At 42.0% G+C, this 5,715-nt stretch overlaps 1 long non-coding RNA gene across 7 annotated transcripts in view; it reads right to left on the bottom strand.

The window, feature by feature from the left end:
- Positions 1-1,240: 1,240 nt before the first annotated feature.
- The window catches only part of LOC146462013 (uncharacterized), a 25,328-nt gene continuing 20,853 nt past the window's right edge, over positions 1,241-5,715 (bottom strand). For 6 of the 7 annotated variants that reach the window (XR_014857228.1, XR_014857232.1, XR_014857229.1 and 3 more), the window contains exon 3: positions 2,201-2,480. This is a non-coding gene — a long non-coding RNA (uncharacterized LOC146462013). Of the gene's footprint in view, positions 1,409-2,025; positions 2,481-5,715 lie in introns of those variants that run through there. The other variant, XR_014857236.1, reaches the window with a different exon arrangement.

Genomic DNA, 5,715 nt, shown 5'->3' with positions numbered 1-5,715 from the left:
CCGACGTGAGGTATTTAGTACCGTAGGCAAGCGAAAATATAGTATTTCACCGATTTTATTGGCATCCATCGGTCAAGAGTTTGTATCGATGTTCATGGATTTCAGGTCGCGTTTACAGATGTCTTTGAATCGTAGTTGCAGTTTGCCAGCGGGGCGCTTTCCTTCCGCCAGTTCACCATACAGAATGTCCTTTGGGATTCTTCCCTCCTCCATTCTACAAACATGCCCCAGCCATCACAGGCGTCGCTGTTTCAATAGAGAGTACATGCTTGGCAGATTTGCCTCTCAAGCAACCTAGTTCCCAGGGCCTTTTCCCTAGCTTGGGGGTGGCCCAAGCTACGAGGTTGTCTCTCAAGAACCTCAGTGTTGGAAACTTTGTCTTGCCAGGTGACGTTCAAAATGCGTCTCAGGTTGCGTAGCCCAAGACTCGCTTCCATATAGAAGTGTACTCAGCACGGGCGCCCTGTTTACTTGAATCTTGGTATTTTCCATTCTTCCAAACTCTCTTTGTCAGGCTGGACATGATGGTCGATGCCTTGCCAATCCTTCTTTTGAGTTCTGTGTCGAAGGAAGTGCGTCGGAGATTGTGGATCCTAGGTAGACAAGATCATGGGCCACTTCAAGTTGATGACTGGAGATTGTTATCTCAGGTGGGTCAGGGACTCCTTGGCCCATCACTTGAGACTTCTTGAGACTGATGGTCAGTCCGAAGTGCTTGCAGGCTTTACTAAAGCTTCTCATCAATTGCTGGGTTCCTCAGCTAGTGAGTGAGCTACGACAGCTGCGTCATCTTGCTTCTTGCTTCGGATAAATGTCTAGATTTATATTGGAGTATAAGGGGCTCGTAACCAAAGAAATTTGTTTTGGTATAAGGATGTTCCTAATAAATTCTTTATTTATTAATTTTCAGCCAGCATGTTACCAATATGACAATTAAGGAACATTTTCGCGGTTATCTAGCTGCTAGGCATTTCCTTATATATAACATATATTCAGAGTGAAGTATAATTGTATTTCTCTACGTGTTAAGTCTGCAATATATAACAATTTGAATTATTTCTGTAAATAGAAGAAATGTGAAATAAAGTTGTTGTTGTTGTTGTTCTCGCTTTGATCGTGTGCTTACGCAGCATTTAGTCAAATATAGCCCGAGTATAAGCTGCTTTTAGCTTCTTGTTTTGTAATGAGTAACGGCACTTGTGATTTCGCCACCGCTGTGTAGTGACGTCATGGTTTCGTGATTTTGTAATGAGCATATATCTGGCATGGGGCGGTCATCCCCACATCCAAAAACACCACCGGAGCGGACTGCCAAAAAACTCTCCACATTTTCATCGCCCCTATACTACTGTTTGCTATACCCCCGTACAGTAACCGAGCAGACATGAAATAAAATTTCTTTAACATACTGTAACGGACTGTTGTGTGACATAGTGCCCAATATGGTAACTCCATATTTGGGCATGCCATGTGGTCGTGTAAGCAGAACAGATTGTAAGAGTGTGTTGCTCGCAGACGATATTAAAAACTGAAAAACTAAGTGTTCTCCGCGTTCCGCGTTAGCGAACCCAGGGTAGGGTAACAATACATTTCGAAGATTTCGTAGCACTGGTAAACTAATTGGTGCATTTCCTTTAAGGAGGGGCAAATATTTCCTTAACTGAATGTGAAAAAAAAAAGGATTTTCGTAAAGCCGGCGACACACCTGGCGATTTTATACGCCGATCGCGGCGAATTTAATCGCCAATGCCACCGCCGCTTACGGCGATGTGGCAGTTTTGAAAAGTCACATTGTGATAAAATTGGGCTTACTGTAGTTTGCGAAACGAAATGAAAGGAAATGATAATCTGTAGTTTGCGAAATGAAAATCTGTATTTTGCGAAAAGAAAATCGGTGACGTTATTTGACGTCCTCGCTGCATCTGAACAAAAAATTTTCAGCCATAAAAAGACTCGCTATATTCCGTGTACGAAATGCCAAAATATTCACCTAGTTTGTCCTTTTTATAATTCATGGGCTTACACTGAAATTCCCACATCTTCATTGCGGAATAGCGACTCATCAAGTGGATATCCACTCTTTAATTAACCAGCCTCAGATCCGCTCAGGCATAAAAGAGCTCAACACACGACTGCAGTGTGCTTTTGCGTCTGCCATCTTGGATGCAAATGTACAGGATACAAAACAACAGCAAACGGAAAACGTAACTTGGATAGTTTAATTTCATTCTACCAGCTCCTGTTATTGAGCACTTTCACGCGCTTTAAGACTGTTCGATTACTACTGAGGCGGAATGAAAATTTGTGAAGAAATTGTCAATTCTTTTAAGGTAGTGATACTGTTATGCCATTCAAACTAACGTCCCCAAAAAGGGTTGCGCCGCCTTGAGAATACGTATCTTCAAAACACATCTTCTCCAGCATTGAAAATGCAACAGGCATATCCCCTGGTGCTTCTTTGGATACCGTTGATAACGGACCTAGGAAAATGAAACGAATGAAAAAAGACAATGAGTGGGCTAATTTTTTATATTATTAGCAATTTAGAGAGTTTTATTTCGACGGCTCTTCTCTATATACAAATATTTCAGTTAACGTTGTCGGATCACTGAGTTTAAAGCTTAAAGTGCTACTACGATCAAAACTTCATGTCACGTATGAAACAAACATACGTTCTTTACAGCTTATCCGATGTGGCTGTACCTGTCTTGGTCACTGAAATGAAGTTTGGGCCCCGCAAATTGAAAATATTGAGCCTTGAAAAGTAGTGTTTTCGAGTCCGCCCTTATGAATTTAATGTTCCAGTGAGCCCGCGGTATGAAAGTGATTGGAGCTGCGGTATTTTTATTCAAACCTATTGTGTTTTTGCCGTGACGTAATACTCTCAACTCGCTGATCGAGCGAGTACTGTAGTTCTCATTCTGGCAACGAATTTCAGAGCTGTTTTGACCACAGAAAGCTCTCCTGGGTCGTCTTTGCATGATATAGGCAATGGAAATGAAGAAGTCATGACTCTGTAGAGCTAGTTCCGTCTGAAGAAGAGGCAGCCGAATAAGTTCAGCAGCTAGCTCTTTTGCTACAAGAGGAGGAAGAGCAGACTTTGCTGAGTCGGTCATCTCTCGGGTAAGATATTGGAGATAGAGATTAATATTTAGATGTGTTATTTGCTGTATTAACAAAACAGGCAAGCTTTAAAAGTGTAGTGCCTGAGAATCCGCAACAATTTCAGTTGACCACTAGTCAGTTAATTCCCCGGAGGGAGGCTACCGGAGACTCAGTTGAATTGAAATCGAAGTCAAGTTTAGGTTTTAAGCTTTGCTTTCGAAAGTTTGCCTTGGTGTTAAATTAGAGTGCACAGTGAAGTTTCGGTTCCGAGCAAGCTTACTGTTTTTGCGCTTTTTTACACTGGACAAAGAATATAAATTGTAGTGAAAAGCCCTGTACAATGGCAATGTACAATGTGATTGATGCTAAGTTTCCTCTTGGTTCAATATTTTCTCAGGTGCAAATGTTCAAATTGCTCCCTTGAGCGACTTACCAAGCCTGGAGAGTGCTGGTGCTGCATGGACATCATTGTATCCAGATTTGAACAAGTACAGTAATCAATAAACAAATAAATTTGCAAGGCAACAACAATTTGCAGTGATTTGTTTTCTTCCCTTGCATCATCCTGAACAATGTAATGGTAACAGTCTCTTCTGTGTACATATATTTTTGTAAGGTGCCCTACATCAGGTGAAACACCACTGCACTAGATGCTTCAAACTACTGAAGAGATAAATAGCTTTATAAATGAAAATTTATTAACATGCTCTCTGGTAACAAGCATCCACCTAGGCAAATGAGGGGAGGAAAAGTAGGAATTTTGCAAATATACATTGAAAACAATATTCTTGGGAGTTAAAGTTTGTGATTCAGGTATTAATTGAAATTTGTTTGCTTATTCTAATGAAGGGTCAAATCAACCTAACAACAAACATCCTTTGTCGTACATGTCTAAGGGCAAACCCCCAAGCAAGTCTTGATGAGTTTCATACACTGTTGCTGTGGTAACAGTTCTTGATACTTTCACTTTTAGTGCGGTGAGAGTTGGGCAAATGCATGCTACCAAAAATGTAGTAAAGTTGAGACTGTTGTGAGCCACCTTTGATTTGAGTATTTGACTTTGCTTTCGTCAGAGTCAAGGAAACACATTGAAAATGGAATCAGCATACAAGAAAACCTAGTTTGGGATAGTTTTTGTGCCTTCCTTGGTATTATAACCATAGAACTGCCCCTGAGGGGGTGAGGGTAGGCCCATCAAAAAGTGCACTTTTGGTTAGGTCGCCAATTTCTAACAAAAATGTGTCCCAACCAAGTTTTTTTGGACGCTCTTTCTAATGGCAACATTCCTGATTGAAAATGCCGACCTATCAAAATCGTCGCTTTGCTTCCCCGTCCATGTAGGGGTGAGTATTTGACTTTGCCTTTGTCAGACTGAAGTAAAAGCATTCAAAATGGAGTCAGCATACAAGAAAACCTAAATTGGGATAGTTTTTGTGCCTCCCGTGGGATCATAACGATAGAACTGCCCCTGAGGGAGGTAGGGTTAGGGTTAGCGTTAGGGTTAACCTTGGGGTTAGGATTGAAGACAGAAGATTGGTGATGTCAGGGGGACCTTCTTAAAACAAAGAGAAATACACTTATTAGGGGACTAGGGCCAGTGGACTCAGAAATGTCTTTCGTAGCAGTCTCCTATAAGAGTATTTTTCTCTGATTTAGGTGACTCCTCCTCACACCACCATTTTTCTTAGTCGAAAGACCTCTTCACAGCACGACTTTCCTGATGGATTTCGATGTAACTGCTCGTGCTGAGAGGTGTGTCGAAAGTTGATCATGTTCCCGTAAAATCTGGGGTCTCCACTGTCGAGCGAGGTACTTACAGTGAATATAGTGAATTTTCAAAAATTGGAGAATTCTGACTTTTGCGACGAATTTTAATGTAATTGGTCGTGCTGAGACGCGTGTTAAATTTTGAACATGTTCCCGTAAAATCTGAGGTGAGAATTAGTGAGGTACTTACAGTGCGTATAGTGACAAATCTTTAAAAGCGTGAAATTATGGGATGTCGTGGCTTAAATGGGTTTTTAAGATGTCACCAGTCATTTGGCATGACTTACAAACGATTAGGCTGGTTGTGGGTTCGATTTTCAAAATTTCATTTTTTTCGCGTTTTTTTTTTTCTGTCTACCATATCATGTAGTCTCCTTATTAGCGTTTGTGGGTTATAGTGTGGGCAGGTTGGTCGCAAAGGTTCCGAGAGGAGCTGGCTAGTAAACCCTGTCCCTTATGTTCCACGGCGGCAAGGCGGAGAAATAGAGGGCAGAATTGACTAACGGGCAAGGAAAGTTGGGCTTGTAGCTTTCCTTTCGAAGGAGGGAAAAGATGATGCCCGAATGCATTGTCACTGTAGTGGCAGGCAGAGTGTAGATGGAAGTTGTGTACGCTAGCCTATGGCTAATGATAGAGGCATAAGAGCAGGAGGATATTTTCCTTCGCAGAAGCACTTTTCTTGCCTTCCTTCAGCTCGCTTGGCGAGTCTGACAGGTATGCCTGAACTGTGCACGGGTCCAGTTGTGAGAAAGACGTGGCAAACAAGACGGGGTTTCCCTTGACCGAGGGACTGTGTGGTCCGTTTGGCTCATGGGTTCCCCCCGTGGAGGCAAAATCTAAGAA

Source organism: Pavona decussata, unplaced genomic scaffold (genome assembly GCF_977016875.1).
Source record: "Pavona decussata unplaced genomic scaffold, jaPavDecu1.1 SCAFFOLD_192, whole genome shotgun sequence".
NCBI classification, from domain to species: Eukaryota; Metazoa; Cnidaria; class Anthozoa; order Scleractinia; family Agariciidae; genus Pavona; species Pavona decussata.
Note: the sequence above shows the minus strand (reverse complement) of the source record. Positions and strands in the feature narration are given on the sequence as shown.